Consider the following 18,219-nt stretch of genomic DNA (forward strand, 5'->3'; position numbering starts at 1 on the left):
TGCTAAATACTAAATGAACCATAAAAATTTTTAAGCAGTGTTTTAGTAGACTAGTGCCAACACTATAATTGATAATGTATTGAGTTTCTTAAATACCTCTCTAGTGTTTTATTTAGTTGTTATTTTATTTTATTTTATTTAACATCTTTATTGGAGTATAATTGTTTTACATTGTTGTCTTAGTTGCTGCTGTATAACAAAGTGAATCAGCTTTATGTATACATAATCCCCATATCCCCACCCTCTTGCATCTCCCTCCCACCATCCCTATCCCACCCGTCTAGGTGGTCACAAGGCACCATGCTGATCACCCTGTGCTATGCGGCTGCTTCCCACTAGCTATCTATTTTACATTTGGTAGTGTATATATGTCAATGCCACTCTCTCACTTTGTCCCAGCTACCCTTCCCCCTCCCCGTGTCCTCAAGTCCATTCTCTGCATCTGCGTCTTTATTCCTGTCCTGCCCCTAGGTTCTTCAGAACCATTTTTTTTTTTTTTTTTAGATTCCATATATAGGTGTTAGCATAAAGTATTTGTTTTTCTGTTTCTGACTTACTTCACTCTGTGTGACAGACTCTAGGTCCAACCACCTCACTACAAATAGCTCAATTTCGTTTCTTTTTAGGGCTGAGTAATATTCCATTGTATATATGTGCCACATCTTCTTTATCCATTCATCTGTCGATGGACACTTAGGTTGCTTCCACATCCTGGCTATTGTAAATAGTGCTGCAGTGAACATTATGGTACATGACTCTTTTTGAGTTATGGTTTTCTCAGGGTATATGCCCGATATTGGGACTGCAGAGACGTATGGTAGTTCTATTTTTAGTTTTTTAAGAAACCTCCATACTGTTCTCCATAGTGGCAGTATCAATTTACATTCCCACCAACAGTGCAACAGGGTTCCCTTTTCTCCACACCCTCTCCAGCATTTATCGTTTGTAGATTGTTTGATGATGGCCATTCTGACTGGTGTGAGATGATATCTCATTGTAGTTTTGATTTGCATTTCTCTAATGATTAATGATGTTGAGCATTCTTTCATGTGTCTGTTGGCAATCTGTATATCTTCTTTGGAGAAATGTCTATTTAGGTCTTCTGCCCATTTTTGGATTGGGTTGTTTCTTTTTTTGTTATTGAGCTGCATGGGCTGCTTGTAAATTTTGGAGATTAATTCTTTGTCAGTTGCTTCATTTGCAAATATTTTCTCCCATTCTGAGGGTTGTCTTTTGGTCTTGTTTATGGTTTCCTTTGCTGTGCAAAAGCTTTTAAGTTTCATTAGGTCCCATTTGTTTATTTTTGTTTGTATTTCCATTTCTCTAGGAGGTGGGTCAAAAAGGATCTTGCTGTGATTTATGTCATAGAGTGTTCTTCCTATGTTTTCCTCTAAGAGTTTTATAGTGTCTGGCCTTACATTTAGGTCTGTAATCCATTTTGAGTTTATTTTTGTGTATGGTGTTAGGGAGTGTTCTAATTTCCTTCTTTTACATGTAGCTGTCCAGTTTTGCCAGCACCACTTATTGAAGAGGCTGTCTTTTCTCCATTGTATATTCTTGCCTCCTTTATCAAAGATAAGGTGACCATATGTGTGCGGATTTATCTCTGGGTTTTCTATCCTGTTCCGTTGATCTATACATCTGTTTTTGTGGCAGTACCGTACTGTCCTGATTACTGTAGGTTTGTAGTATAGTCTGAGGTCCCGGAGCCTGATTCCTCCAACTCCATTTTTCTTTCTCAAGATTGCTTTGGCTATTCAGGGTCTTTTGTGTTTCCATACAAATTGTGAAATTTTCTGTTATAGTTCCGTGAAAAATGCCAGTGGTAGTTTTATAAGGATTGCATTGAATCTGTCGATAGCTTTGGGTAGTATAGTCATTTTCACATTGTTGATTCTTCCAATCCAAGAACGTGGTATATCTCTCCATCTGTTGGTATCATCTTTAATTTCTTTCATCAGTGTATTATAGTTTTCTGCATACAGGTCTTTTGTCTCCCTAGGTAGGTTTATTCCTAGGTATTTTATTCTTTTGGTTGCAGTGGTAAATGGGAGTGTTTCCTTAATTTCTCTTTCAGATTTTTCATCATTAATGTATAGGAATGCAAGAGATTTCTGTGCATTAATTTTGTATCCTGCAACTTGACCAAATTCATTGATTAGCTCTAGTAGTTTTCTGGTGGCATTTTTAGGATTCTCTATGTATAGTATCATGTCATCTGCAAACAGTGACAGTTTTACTTCTTCTTTTCCAAATTGTATTCCTTTTATTTCTTTTTCTTCTCTGATTGCCGTGGCTAGGACTTCCAAAACTATGTTGAATAATAGTGGTGAGAGTGGACATCCTTGTCTTGTTCCTGATCTTAGAGGAAATGCTTTCAGGTTTTCACCATTGAGAATGATGTTTGCTGTGGGTTTGTCATATATGGGCTTTATTATGTTGAGGTAGGTTCCCTCTATGCCCACTTTCTGGAGAGTTTTTATCATAAATGGGTGTTGAATTTTGTTCAAAAGCTTTTTCTGCATCTATTGAGGTGATCATGTGGTTTTTCTTCTTCAGTTTGTTAATATGGTGTCTTACATTGATTGATTTGCATATATTGAAGGATCCTTGCATCCCTGGGATAAATCCCACTTGATCATGGGGTATGATCCTTTTAATGTGTTGTTGGATTCTGTTTGCTAGTATTTTGTTGAGGATTTTTGCATCTATATTCGTCAGTGATATTGGTCTGTAATTTTCTTTTTTTGTAGTATCTTTGTCTGGTTTTGGTATCTGGGTCATGGTGGCCTCATAGAATGAGTTTGGGAGTGTTCCTTCCTCTGCAATGTTTTGGAAGAGTTTGAGAAGGTTGGGTGTTAGGTCTTCTCTAAGTGTTTGATAGAATTCACCTGTGAAGCCATCTGGTCCTGGACTTTTGTTTGTTGGAAGAGTTTTAATCACAGTTTCAATTTCATTACTTGTGATTGGTGTGTTCATATTTTCTATTTCTTCCTGGTTCAGTCTTGGAAGGTTATACCTTTCTAAGAATTTTTCCATTTCTTCCAGGTTGTCCATTTATTGGACATAGAGTTGCTTGTAGTAGTCTCTTAGGATGCTTTGTATTTCTGCAGTATCTTTTGTAACTTCTCCTTTTTCATTTCTAATTTTATTGATTTGAGTCCTCTCCCTCTTTTTCTTGATGAGTCTGGCTAATGGTTTATCCATTTTGTTTATCTTCTCACAAACCAGGTTTTAGATTCATTGATCTTTGCTATTGTTTCTTTGTTTCTATTTCATTTATTTCTGCTCTGATCTTTATGATTTCTTTCCTTCTGCTAACTTTGGGTTTTGTTTGTTCTTCTTTCTCTAGTTCCTTTAGGTGTAACGTTAGATTGTTTATTTGAGATTTTTCTTGTTTCTTGAGGTAGGCTTGTATAGCTATAAACTTCCCTCTTAGAACTGCTTTTGCTGCGTCACATAGGTTTTGGATCGTCGTGTTTTCATTGTCATTTGTCTCTAGGTATTTTTTGATTTCCTCTTTGATTTCTTCAGTGATCTCTTGGTTATTTAGTAACGTATTGTTTAGCCTCCATGTGTTTGTGTTTTTTACGTTTTTTCCCCTGTAATTGATTTCTAATCTCATAGAGTTGTGGTCAGAAAAGATGCTTGATATGATTTCCATTTTCTTAAAATTACTGAGGCTTGATTTGTGACCTAAGATGTGATCTATCCTGGAGAATGTTCCGTGCGCACTTGAGAAGAAAGTGTAATCTGCTGTTTTTGGATGGAATGTCCTATAAATATCAGTTAAATCTCTCTGGTCTATTGTGTCATTTAAAGCTTGTGTTTCCTTATTAATTTTCATTTTGGATGATCTGTCCATTGGTGTAAGTGAGGTGTTAAAAGTCCCCCACTATTACTGTGTTACTGTCGATTTCCTCTTTTACAGCTGTTAGCAGTTGCCTTATGTGTTGAGGTGCTCCTATGTTGGGTGCATATATATTTATAATCGTTATATCTTCTTCTTAGATTGATCCCTTGATCATTATGTAGTGTCCTTCCTTGTCTCTTGTAACATTCTTTATTATAAAGTCTATTTTATCTGATATGAGTATTGCTACTCCAGCTTTCTTTTGATTTCCATTTGCATGGAATATCTTTTTCCATCCCCTCACTTTCCGTCTGTATGTGTCACTAGGTCTGATGTGGGTTTCTTGTAGACAGCATATATATGGTTCTTGTTTTTGAATCCATTCAGTAATCCTGCGTCTTTTGGTTGGAGCATTTAATCCCTTCATGTTTAAGGTAATTATCGATATGTATGTTCCTATGATCATTTTCTTAATTGTTTTGGGTTTGTTTTTGTAGGTCTTTTTCTTCTCTGTGTTTCCCACTTAGAGAAGTTCCTTTAGCATTTGTTGTAGAGCTGGTTTGGTGGTGCTGAATTCTCTTAGCTTTTGCTTGTCTGTAAAGCTTTTGATTTCTCCATCGAATCTGAATGAGATCCTTGCCGAGTAGTGTAATCTTGGTTGTAGGTTCTTCCCTTTCATCACTTTAAGTATATTATGCCACTTCCTTCTGGCTTGTAGAGTGTCTGCTGAGAAATCAGCTGTTAACCTTATGGGAGTTCCCTTGTATGTTATTTGTTGTTTTTCCCTTGCTGCTTTCAATAATTTTTCTTTGTCTTTAATTTTTGCCAATTTGATTACTATGTGTTTCGGCGTGTTTCTCCTTGGGTTTATCCTGTATGGGACTCGCGCTTCCTGGACTTGGGTGGCTATTTCCTTTCCCATGTTAGGGATGTTTTCGACTCTAATCTCTTCAAATATTTTCTCTGGTCCTTTTTCTCTCTCTTCTCCTTCTGGGACCCCTATAATGTGAATGTTGTTGCATTTAATGTTGTCCCAGAGGTCTCTTAGGCTGTCTTCATTTCTTTTCCTTCTGTTTTCTTTATTCTGTTCCGCAGCAGTGAATTCCACCATTCTTTGTTCTAGGTCACTTATCCATTCTTCTGCCTCAGTTATTCTGCTATTGATTCCTTCTAGTGTAGTTTTCATTTCAGTTATTCTATTGTTCATCTCTGTTTGTTTGTTCTTTAATTCTTCTGGGTCTTTGTTAAACATTTTTTGCATCTTCTCGATCTTTGCCTCCATTCTTTTTCCGAGGTCCTGGATCATCTTCTGGATCATCTTCAGTATCATTCTGAATTCTTTTTCTGGAAGGTTGCCTATCTCCACTTCATTTAGTTGTTTTTCTGGGGTTTTATCTTGTTCCTTCATCTGGTACATAGCCCTCTGCCCTTTCATCTTGTCTGTGTTTCTGTGAATGTGGTTTTTGTTCCACAGGCTGCAGGACTGTAGTTCTTGCTTCTGCTGTCTGCCCTCTGGTGGATGAGGCTATCTAAGAGGTTTGTGTCTGTACAGTTTTTTTCCTGTAATTGATATCTAGTCTCATAGCATTGTGGTTGGAAAAGATACTTGATAAGATGTCAGTTTTCTTAAGTTTACCAAGGTTTGATTTGTGACCCACGATATGGTCTGTCTTGGAGAATGTTCCATGAGCACTTGAGAAGAAAGTGTATTCTGTTGTTTTTGGATGGAATGTCCTAAAAATATCAATTAAGTCCATCTTGTTTAATGTGTCATTTAAAGCTTATGTTTATTTATTTTCGTTTTGGATGATCTGTCCATTGGTGAAAGTGGGGAATTAAAGTCCCCTACTATTATTGTGTTACTGTTGATTTCCCCTTTTATGGCTGTTAGCAGTCGCCTTATGTATTGAGGTGCTCCTATGTTGGGTGCATAAATATTTACAATTGTTATATCTTCTTCTTGGATTGATCCCTTGATCATTATGTAGTGTCGTTCTTTGTCTCTTGTGATAGTCTTTATTTTAAAGTCTATTTTGTCTGATATGAGAATTGCTACTCCAGCTTTCTTTTGATTTCCATTTGCATGGAATATCTTTTACCATCCCCTCACTTTCAGTCTGTGCATGTCCCTAGGTCTGAAGTGGGTCTGTTGTAGACAGCATATGTATGGTCTTGTTTTTGTATACATTCAGCCAGTGTATATCTTTTGGTTGGAGTATTTAACCCATTTACATTTCAGGTAGTTACTGATATGTATGTTCCTATTTCCATTTTCTTAGGTGTTTTGGGCTTGTTATTGTAGATCTCTTCCTTCTCTTGTGTTTCCTGTGTAGAGAAGTTCCTTTAGCATTTTTTTAAAGCTGGTTTGGTGGTGCTGAATTCTCTTAGCTTTTGCTTGTCTGTAAAGATTTTAATTTCTCTGTCGAATCTGAATGAGATCCTTGCTGGGTAGAGTAATCTTGGTTGTAGTTTTTTCCCTTTCTTCACTTTAAATATGTCCTGCCACTCCCTTCTGGCTTGCAGAGTTTCTGCTGAAAGATCAGCTGTTAACCTTATGGGGATTCCCTTGTAATTTATTTGTTGTTTTTCTGTTGCTGCTTTTAATGTTTTTTCTTTGTATTTAATTTTTGATAGTTTGATCAATATGTGTCTTGCCATGTTTCTCATTGCATTTATCCTGTATGGGACTCTCTGTGGTTCCTGGACTTGACTGACTATCTCCTTTCCCATATTAGGGAAGTTTTCAACTATAATCTCTTCAAATATTTTCTCAGTCCCGTTTTTTTCCTCTTTTTCTTCTGGGACCCCTATAATTCAAATGTCCGTGTGTTTAATGTTGTCCCAGAGATCTCTGAGACTGTCCTCAATTATTTTCATTCTTTTTTCTTTATTCTGCTCTGTGGTAGTTATTTCCACTATTTTATCTTCCAGGTGACTTTTCTTTTCTTCTGCGTCAGTTATTCTGCTATTGATTCCTTCTAGAGAAATTTTAATTTCATTTATTGTGTTGTTCATCATTGTTTGTTTGCTCTTTAGTTCTGCTAGGTCCTTGTTGATTGTTTGTTGTATTTTCTCCATTCTATTTCCAAGATTTTGGAACATCTTTACTATCATTATTCTGAATTCTTTTTCAGGTAGACTGCCTATTCCCTCTTCATTCGTTTGGTCTTGTGGGTTTTTACCTTGCTTCTTCACCTGCATATTTCTCTGTCTTCTCATTTTGCTCAACTCACTGTGTTTGGAGTCTCCCTTTCACAGGCTGCAGGTTCGTAGTTGCCGTTGTTTTTGGTGTCTGTCCCCAGTGGGTAAGGTAGGTTCCATGGGTTGTGTAGGCCTCCTGGTGGAGGGGCCTGGTGGCTGTGTTTTCTTGGATGAGGCTGGATCCTGTCTTTCTGGTGGGCCAAGACCATGTCCAGTGGTGTGTTTTGGGGTGTCTGTGAACCTAGTATGATTTTAGGTAGCCTCTGTGCTAATGGGTAGGGTTGTGTTCCTGTCTTGCTACTTGTTTGGCATGGGGTGTCCAGCACTGTAGCTTGCTGGTTGTTGAGTGGAGCTGGGTCTTAGCATTGAGACGGAGATCTCTGGAAGAGCTCTCGCCAATTGATATTACATGGATCCAGGAGGTCTCTGGTGGTCCAATGTCCTGAGCTCGGCTCTCCTACCTCAGAGGCTCAGTCCTGACACCAAGCGGAGCACCAAGACCCTGTCACCCACACAGCTCAGAAGAAAAGGGAGGAAAAAAAAGAAATAAAGAAAAATAAAATAAAATAAAGTTATTAAAATAAAAAATTAAAAAACATATTATTAAAATAAAAAATAAAAGAAGTACTTAAAACAAAAAAAGAATAGAGCAGTGGAACCAATAACAAATCCACCAATGATAACAAGCACTAAAAAGTAAACTAAGATAAGCATGTAAATCAGAAAATAGTCAGTCGCATACAGCAAACTCCAAGTCTACAGTTGCTCCCAAAGTCTACCGCCTCAGTTTTGGGATGATTCGTTGTCTATTCAGGTATTCCACAGATGCAGGTACATCAAGTTGATTGTGGAGATTTAATCCACTGCTCCTGAGGCTGATGGGAGAGATTTCCCTTTCTCTTCTTTGTTCGCACAGCTCCTGGGGTTCAGCTTTGGAATTGGCCCCGCCTCTGTGTGTACGTCTCCACCCAGACAGGATGGGGTTAAAGGAGTGGCTGATTAGGGGGCTCTGGCTCACTCAGGCTCACTCAGGAGAGAGGGGTACAGAATGTGGGGCGAGCCTGTGGTGGCAGAGGCCAGCGTGATATTGCAACAGCCTGAGGCAAGCTGTGTGTTCTCCCGGGGAAGTTGTCCCTGGGTCACGGAACCCTGGCAGTGGCAGGCTGCACAGGCTCCCGGGAGGGGATGTGTGTATAGTGACCTGTGCTTGCACACAGGCTTCTTGGTGCCTGCAGCAGCAGTGTTAGCATTCCATGCCCATTTCTGGGGTCCGAGCTGATAGCAACGGCTCACGCCCGTCTCTGGAGATGTTTAGGTGGTGCTCTGAATCCCCTCTCCTTGCGCATCCTGAAACAGTGGTCTCTTGCCTCTTAGGCAGTTCTAGACTTTCTTCCGGACTCCCGGCTAGCTGTGGCACCCTAGCCCTCTTCAGGCTGCGTTCACGCAGCCAACCCCATTCCTCTCCCTGGGATCTGAGCTCTGTAGCCCGAGCCTCAGCTCCCAGGCCCCACCCGCCCTGGCGGTGAGCAGACAAGCATCTTAGGCCGGTGCGTGCTGGTCGGCAGCGATCCTCTGTGCGGGAATCTTTCTGCTTTGCCCTCTGCACCCCTGTTGCTGTGCTCTCCTCTGTGGCTCCGAAGCGTCCCCTCCACCCACCCCCTGCCTCCGCCAGTGAAGGGGCTTCCTAGTGTGTGGAAGCTTTTCCTCCTTCACAGCTCCCTCTCAGAGGTGCAGGTTCTGTCTGTATTCTTTTGTCTCTGTTTTTTCTTTTTTCTTTTGCCCTACCCAGGTACGTGGGGAGTTTCTTGCCTTTTGGGAAGTCTGAGGTCTTCTGCCAGCATTCAGTAGGTGTTCTGTAGGAGTTGTTCCACATGTAGATGTATTTCTGATGTATTTGTGGAGAGGAAGGTGATCTCCACGTCTTACTCCTCCACCATCTTGAAGGTCCTCCTTAGCTCTTATTTTAATCTGCAGGATTATAAACTATTACTATTTAGAGAGGTTTACCTACCCCGAGTCTTCTGTTTCTTGGAATACCTAAAATATTTTGTAGTGCAGGGTGATGAGCAGGAGGTAATTAGTGGGAGGGGGAGGTAATTAGAGTCATCAAAATGCTAAAAAGTTCCAAAGGGAAATTCAGCGGTGGGTAACTACTTTCTACTTGTCTCAGGACTAATTATCACTGATCTGCACAACAGTTTTGACTTAATCCTTTAGGAACTTTTTCTGTGATTTTATGTTGTAAGTTAGTAGAATGTAGAATTTCTAAAGCTTTTTTTTTTTTTTTTTTGGTTAAAGTAATGTTCTTCCATAGTATATTTAAGAAATAAGAGAAATTTCAACATTTATTTTGTATTTGCTGTACACCGACTCTTATAGCAGACACTGTCATGCATGGTATATCTTTTAAAATGTTACAACAAACTTTGGAGATAGTTATAAAGATCACGTTTCTGAGCATGAATCAACTGAAATTCAGAAAACCCAAGGGTTTTCTCATTGTCAAGCAGCTCTATATGATTTTAACTCAGGTCTTTTTGATGATAAGTTCCAGGCCCTTTAATGTAAAATTGCACTTTCTGATATAATACTTTGTTATTTAGAGATGTATCATGCTTGCGCGAAGTTAGAATACCTCTTTCTTTTACAAATACATATTTTGTAAATATTCTAGAGGATAAATGTAATGTTGCTTCCCCTTTCAGAACATTTTATTCTTTTATTTTAATAGAGAATAGGTCTAAACCTCAGGAAAATGCAGTATGCGTTTGTAAGAGTTTGCCCCCCAAAATCACCGAAGAGTAGAGGTGAGATGTTCTATGAAGGATGTTAGTCACTGGTGTGCAGTTTAAGTTCCCAGTCATGCGGGAAAGTGGAGAAAGAACCTCTTTTATAGTGTATATCAATGGCATCCTCATAGCAGTTTGATAAACAGTTTGTATTGATGGGAGAAAGAAGATGAATAAGTCATCTGAGGATAGTCATCTTATTAAAGATAAAACTACATTACATGTGGGCTATAAAACTATTTTTCTAGGGACTTCAGATGAATACAAGTCAGTGAAGCTGAAATGTATTTATTTATTTGTTGACTTCAGGATTTATCAGTTCAGCAAATGGTAATAATTTTCGGTACTTAAAGCAGGAAGTGATTTAATACAAGGAATTAAATTTTTGAACAGTCTGGAGGAATACAGTTTAGAGGCTGCCACTGGACTATTGATTTCAGCGTCAAACAATCATAGCTATGATTCAGAGGTGAAGAAGCTGCTTCGGCTACTGCCAACACTGCTGCTGCCACCACCACTAACTCATACCTTAGAAGCCTGTGGCCAGATAATGGAACCCTCAGATCTATTGGGATTTTCTTTTCAGCCCTCATAGCCACAGGAAGATGGCCTTGAATGGATAGTGTATTAAGAGTATAGGTTTTAGAGTGTAAAGCTGTATACAGTCACTAACTGTATGTGTGACTTTGGGCAACTTATTTTATTTCTTTCAGTTTTATTTTCATTGTCTTTTCAATGGACTTAATAATGGTACTTAGCTTATACGATTACTGTGAAGATTAAATGAGCAAACTCTGTGCATGTGATGTGTCAGTTAATATGGCTTCAGTGGGAAAATATAAACAACAAGGTGACATATTATCTACCAACAAGTCAAGAAGTGAGGCTCCAGTTTTAATTAGTTTATTGTCTCAATGCAATCATCATGGACCAGTGGCCTTACTTCTGAGACTGATCTTTCTCATGGTTGCATCACGACAGCAGCATCCTAGACATCACAACACTGTTACAAAAGAATATCTGTGCTTTTCTAAGTCTCCTGTTTAGGAGCAAGTAAACCTTTCCCAGGCGCCCCTTAGTAGATTCTATCTCATGTCTCCTTGGCCAAAGCAGGACCACATGTTTACCTCTAAACCAATGGACTATAAGATTAGCTTAGACTAAATAAAAGATGCTCTGCAGGCTAGGATACTCTCCCCCGAGTTACGTGGGGGAAGGATAAACGAAATCAAAATCTGCTGGCAAGAAGGAAGAAAGGACGTCGGTGTCTGCCAAAAGTCCACAGTCAGTGAATGCTTGTTATAATTATTATTGGTTTTCATGTGCAACACAGTGTGCTGTTTACTATGATGCATATAGAATTATGAAATCTTAAAAGATACTTGTTAAATTAAAATATACTTGTAGGGTTATCAAGTCTATTTCCTATGTAGTATTTGTTCTCTCTCTAAATAGCTCACCTAAGTGAGATATTTCTTAAAATAAAACAAACTTCTGTGATGGGAAATTCAGTACCTCCTGAGGTAGAACATTCTGTTGAAATTAATGTATAGCTAGCTTAAGAAATAGAATAGTACCAATAAGAAGTCTCTGTGGTCCATCCCTATATCCCAGAGGAAACCATTATCATGAGTTTATGTTAATAATTTCCTTGCTTTTCTTAATTGTTTTACCATGTACATCTATATTTTTAAAACATTTAACAAAATGAAAAGTATTTCACTTAGTCTCTTTTAGATATGTTTTGTCCTCCATCTTTGTTGTTGTATAGCAGTGACTCATTCATTTTCTCTAATATACATTATTACATTTTATGCACATGTTTATCTAGTAAACTGTTGATGGACATTTTTTGTTCTTTACAGTTCTAATGTTTTAAAAGAAAATTTGCTACCAAAAGGAGCTTAAAAAACTTTTTAATGTCACCTGATGCACATGTTTAAGCATCCCTTCAGGATATATATTTAGGTGTTAATATCTGGTATGTTTACCTTTACCAAATAATGCCAGTTGTTTTCCAAAGACCAAATGATACTCCCTCCAGGGTATATAAGAGTTTCTGTGGTTCCCCATCCTGATGACTACTAGTTTTCTCACTTTTCCATTTTTGATAATTGGGTGTGTTTGGTATATTATCCCTGTTGTGATTTTCATTTTGCTAGATTATTATGAGGTTGAGCATGTTTTTACATGTTTATTGGACATTTCACTTCCTCTTCCAGTTTAAATTAAGCTAAATTCTGTGTGGGCAGGTAGTTAGGTCCTACCAATTCATGTATAGCTACCTAAGGTTAAAAATATTTTTGACATAAAGTCATGGTGATTCTATAATTCAAACTTGAACACTATCTTTTCATCTATTATTTCTTTTTTTCTTGCTTTACTGTGTTGGTAAGATTTTCCAGTACAATGGTGAATAGATGTGGTGATAATGGGTATACTTGTTTTGCTTCTGATTTTAAAGGGAATAATTTTAATATTTCACTATTGAATATAGTTTTATGGTACTTTTGTTTTTTTGTGGATACCTTTTACCAATTGAGGAAATTCCCTTCTGTTTTTCGTTTGCTAATTTTTACTATGGTTGTTGACTTGTATTAAATGCAGTTTATGCATCTATCAAGATCGTTATTTTTCTTTAATTATAATCTGCTAATTTTAATAACATGAATCATAAATAGAGCTGCTACCATAGTAACCTTGCATTCTAGAATAAGTGTATCTTGGTGATATTTTTTACAGTACTACATCCAGTTTGCTAGTATTTTGTTCAGGATTTTACATCTTTGTTGTCAGTGAGGTTGGCCTCTAATTTTCCTTTCTTGTACTGTTCCTGTCAATTGTTGGTATCAAGGTTAAACTAATTCTGTAACAAAGTGAGTTACACAATCTTCCCCTTTCTTTGTCTCTTCTGTGAATGTTTGGTAGAACTTTTCTAAATCTGCCTGGGCCTTGGATTTAGTTTGTGGGAAGACTTTAACTAGTAATTAATTTTTAAAGGTTATAAATTCATTAAAATTTTCTATTTGGAGTCAACTTGTATATTTTTCTGGCTATATCCTTTAGTTTTCAAATTTATTCATCTTATTTCATTATCTTTTTTTAAAAATAAATTTATTTATTTATTTTTGGCTGCATTGTGTCTTCTTTGCTGCGTGCAGGCTTTCTCTAGTTGCAGTGAGCTGGGGCTACTCTTGGTTATGGTGTGCGGGCTTCTCATTGCGGTGGCTTCTCGTTGCAGAGCACAAGCTCAAGGCACGCAGGCTTCAGTAGTTGTGGCGCATGGGCTTAGTCGCTCCGCGGCATGTGGGATCTTCCCGGAGCAGGGATCAAACCCGTGTCTCCTGCATTGACAGGCGGACTCCTGACCACTACGCCACCAGGGAAGTCCCGCATTATCTTTTAAAATATCTGCTATATCTGTAGCTCATACCCCTTTTTCATTCTCTTCTTCTTTTTCCCTTTAGATTTCACTCTTTGTGTTGTACAATTCTATGGATTTTGACAAATGTATAATGTCAGGTGCAATCTCACGAGAGCTGGATATACTTTATTCATCCGTTTAACAGATCTATTTTTGGCTTTGTTGAGCTCCTGGGTTTGTTTGCTATTTCATTATATTTATCCTACTATACTATAGCCTTTTATGTTGACATACTTTTCAGACTTTTAAAAAATTTAATGTTATAATTTCCTTCTAAGGAGCTGCATCCCACGGATTTTGACAAATGGTATTTTTATTGTTGTTCAATATTAGATATTTAAATAATTTCATTATGATTTCTTCTTTGGCCCAGTATAGTTTCTTGGAAATGAGTTTTTAAATTTCCAAATGCATTCTCAAAATTTGCCCGTTTTTTGGTTATTGAATTCTTAATTAACTTGTAGCAAGAGAATGTGGTTATGATGATATCAGTTATCCAAAATTTGTTGAGACTTAATTTTTGGTCTATTATATCTTCAGGTTTTAGAATTATTTAATGTGGGCTCAAGAAGAATGTGAATGCGTGTAGGGTTCCTTATATGTGATTAGTAAATCTAGTTTATTGTATTTAAATCATCTATCTAATCACAAATATTTTTGTTTTCTTGATGTATCAAAAATTGAGAGAGATTTGTTGACATTTCCCGCTATAATGGTATGTTTATCAGTTTCCCCTATAGTTCTATTAATCTCTACTTTATATGTTTTAAGGCTATTTTATTAGATGCCTATAAATTTAAAATTATTTTTAACTGGAAACAAAAACCTTTTATCAGTTGAGAGTTATTTTCTCCCACTTCTGATGATATTGTTCCATGTCTTCTGGCTGCCGTTGCTACTGTTGAGAAGTTTGCTGTGTGTTGAATAGTGGTGCTTTAATTCTGATTTTAAAACTGATTAAATGTTTGTTAAACCTTATTATTGCCTCCATATCTATTAGTTTCCTTTTTATATTTTCCATACCTGCGACTTTGCTGAATTTGAATAATTTCTTAGAGTCGTCTGAGTCGCTCTTCAGGCATGTCTTATTTGCAGTTCACTTTACCTCTTGACTTTTAATTTCAGCCATTATACTTTTTCACACCTGCAATTTGACTAAATAAATCTTCTTGGTCATTTTTGATCATCTTTTGTTGCTTGCTAATTTTTGTGATTCCATATGGCTATTTTATAGCCTGTATGTAATACTAATTCCATGTTTCATTATGTATTTGGTCATCTTTGATTATGAGCTCATATCTTTTATTAATAGACTTTGTTTTTAGAGCATTTTTAGGTTTAGAGAAAAATTGCACAGAAAGTACAATGCCCTTATATCCTCTCCTCCCCTCCCTTCAGTTTTCTATTATTAACATCTTACATTAATTAATATAGTACATTTGTTGCAATTGATGAGCCAGTATTGATACATTATTATTAACTGAAGTTCATAATTTACTTTAGGTTTTGCTGTTTGTGTTGTATGATTCTGTGGGTTTTGACAAATGTGTAATGCTATGTACAGTTTCATATAGAATAGTTTCATTGCCCTAAAATTCCTCTCTGCACCACCTATTTGGGCCTCTCTTGTGAATCCCTGAGCCCCTGGGAACCCCCGAGGAACCCCTGATCTTTTTACTGTCTCATGTATAGTTTTGCCTTCTCCAGAATATAGGTAGAATCGTACCGTATGTAGCTTTTTCAGACTGGTTTCTTTCATTTAGCAATATGCATTTGAGGTTTTTCTATGTCCTTTTGTAACTCGCTAGCACATTTCTTTTTATCGCTAAATAATACTCCATTGTCTGGATGTACTACAGTTTGTTTATCCTAATTCACCTATTGGAAGACCTCTTGATTGTTTCCAGTTTGGGGCCATTATGAGTAAAGCTGCTGTAAACATTCGGGTGTAGGTTTTGAGCTCATATCTTTTGGATTTAGGATTTGGGGGTTGAAAGACGGTATGTTTTTCTCCTTAGAGTATTTGTGATTACCTTGGCCTATGGCCAGGGGGCGCTGTGAGCCTGAGACCACATTGCTCCCTTCCCACACACGGGTCTAAAGGCAGGAGTCTCGGCTTTAGCTCCCCAGACTTGACACTTGCTTAGAGCTGGCTTGTCTTTCTGGGTTGCAGACCTAGTACTACTGGCATTTGCCTTCAGGGAAACTTACCATGTTGCCCTGAAGCTTGGAACTCTCTGATCTGGTTTCAGGTTACTTTTTTTCCATTGTAGATGGTGGGTGGGGTCTTTCAGAGTTGTCCTTCATTTCCAGTGAGCCCAGAAATGTACTTAAAATAGGTTCTGTATCTAGGATCTAGTGGTTTTCTAATAGGAAGGCCATTTGCAGTTTTAAGTGTGCTATTCTTGCAGAAGTCCTTGGGAATGTGTTTACTTAGATAGTTAGTAATTTAAAAAATGTATTATGGACTTAAATTCTTTGGAATATGTGAATTCCTCTGAAGTTTGTGTTTAATCCAGAGAAGATTTCATTTGCTTCATAGAGACACTTTGTGATACGACATTTTGTAAACATGTTAGACAAAGTTTTTGGCTTGGAACTTCTAGAGTCCTTTTATTAGTGGGAATTCTATCCCCAAATCTTGAGTGAAAGTGGGCTTGTCTTTGTATATAAGAGCTCAAGAGAGTTTTCTCCCTTTTTTGGCTTTGACCAAGCCAAGCCAAGACAGGTACCCCTTTGTTCTTCTATGGGCCACGTTTTTCCCTGACTTGTCACTGTGGGTGTCCCCTTTAGGTATTCCTGGTCCTGAGGCAGGTTTCTGGTCAGACCTTCCGTCTTCCTTGGGATTCAGGCTTTGCTTCTTTTCTGTTGTGTGTGTGAGACAAGTTAAAACTCAGTTGTTGGTTATCAGCTTGGGCTGATGCCCTCAGGGCCAACAAATGAGTCCGTGCTTGATTACTGCTTGGAAATTTCATGTATTTTTCTGGTTTCTGGCCTCCATTTGCTTCCTTCTTTTTACTAAAAAGAGATAGTTTAAATATTTTATCTATCACTTCTGAATGTTGTGCAGTCAGAGGGGTTCCTCTGCACTTCTACTTCAACATTTTCTATTTTTGACAGTTCTTAAAAGTAGAAAACTCTATTTTGAGCTCATATATTTATGCTTGTAATTGTCTGTTTACTGATGTTAGTATTGAGGCAATGTGGACCATATCTGAACCTACTCTACTTGATTTGCTGTCATTTTTCTCCAGAGAACAACCCTTCTTTTGAATATTCTGCTTAAAGTACAATTTCATCCCTTCACCATCATGCTTCCTTGCCTTTGTACACACCTGAATTTCTCATTTCCCTTCTTAAAGTTTGATATCTAGAATCAAATCTAATATTTGAGCTATGGCTCTTGTCCTCAAAGAATGAACACACAGATTAACACACATAAAACAGTATGACAAATGTATGACTGAATATTGAACTGTTGTAGCACAGAAAAGGGAGAGATCAGTGTGGGCCTGACTGCTTGGAGAAGGCTTCAGTGTTTTGAAAGACTGGGAGGATTTCGTTAGTTAGTGATTCAAGAATAGTCACGAGAGAAGCAGAAATTCAACAGGAATAAGTGATTGATATTTGAAGTGGCTGGGAAATTGGGAGCCTTTGAAGATTTGGCGGAAGGATGGTTCAGCACAAGAGACTAAAGGAGGGGCACAATTAAGAGCCTCTTGCCCAAATTCAGGTGTGAGGTTAGGTAAGCATGAACTAGGGAAGCAGCAGTAGAAACGTATACAATTAGGTACATTGAGAAGCCAGGAGAATGGTACATGTATAATAGATTAATATAAGGAGAAAAAGTGAGAAACTACAAAGTTACTAACTTGTACACAGCCAAATAATCTACATTATACAATGAACCAACTGCCAGAGATAGTGACAGTTTATTGTAAACAGGATGAAATATATCACACTATCAATGGAAACAGCCAGTAGCAGGCAGCATGCACTCTGGCAGGCCAATCAGATAATAATCCTTTGTTGTTTAGTAAATCTTTACAAAGGCTCTAAACACAGGATGATTGGCATTGTTTTAAAACAGCTCATAATGGTCTTTGTGCCTGCTTAGATATCAGAAGGCCAGATAGCATTAAAGTAAGTCTTCATTTTAGTAATAAGACATGTTTCCAATAACATAAAAGTGGTTTTTTTCCCTCAATGGTAAACTCTGTGTACTTGAGGCAATAAATGTGAATTGATAATCCATTTACTAACACTAACAAATCTCACCAGAAGCCAAAATTATCCCATTATGGAAGTTGATCTCGTATAAGCAGGGGGAGGATGGGGTGGATTTGGTCTTCTAGTAAGCCCATTGCGTCCCTAGTACCTATGAGCTTTATTACCTAGTATATCTTACAGGGTTTCCCTTTATTAACTTGCCTTCCACGACATTAAAAGATTATACCATTGTTGCTGAAAGCTTGATGGCTGGGGTGTAACAGGTTGACTGTCTCAGTAGTGTTACTAGCGCCTCACATTCAAATATGTTGTGTCGACTTCTAAATATAGGAAGGGGAGGGATTAACTCAGGAAACCATATCTGAGTGGGTTAAGTCAGGCTTGCCTTTTGTGCTCATTCACCTCTTAAGAGTTGAGAAGCAGCAGGCCACGTGGGCATCACAGGACACAGAGTTCCCACTCGTGTTAAATATTTTGGTGGTTGTTAATTTTTCTTCACACTGATTGTGCTTCTGTGTCTGTATATCTATATTTATTTGTCTCTGCATCTAGCTACCTACCTATATGTGGTTGCCTGCTCCTTTTAAAAAAACTTATAGGGCTTCCCTGGTGGCGCAGTGGTTGAGAATCTGCCTGCCAATGCGGAGGACACGGGTTCGAGCCCTGGTCTGGGAAGATCCCACGTGCCGCGGAGCAACTGAGCCCGTGAGCCACAACTACTG

General features: G+C 37.9%; 1 protein-coding gene across 3 annotated transcripts in view; it reads left to right on the top strand.

Moving 5' to 3' along the window:
- The window catches only part of ITPR2 (inositol 1,4,5-trisphosphate receptor type 2), a 521,178-nt gene that overhangs the window by 216,393 nt on the left and 286,566 nt on the right, over nt 1–18,219 (top strand). The gene's annotated exons all lie outside the window — the stretch shown is intronic.

The sequence above is a fragment of the Eubalaena glacialis genome, chromosome 11 (genome assembly GCF_028564815.1).
Source record: "Eubalaena glacialis isolate mEubGla1 chromosome 11, mEubGla1.1.hap2.+ XY, whole genome shotgun sequence".
Lineage (NCBI taxonomy): Eukaryota > Metazoa > Chordata > Mammalia > Artiodactyla > Balaenidae > Eubalaena > Eubalaena glacialis.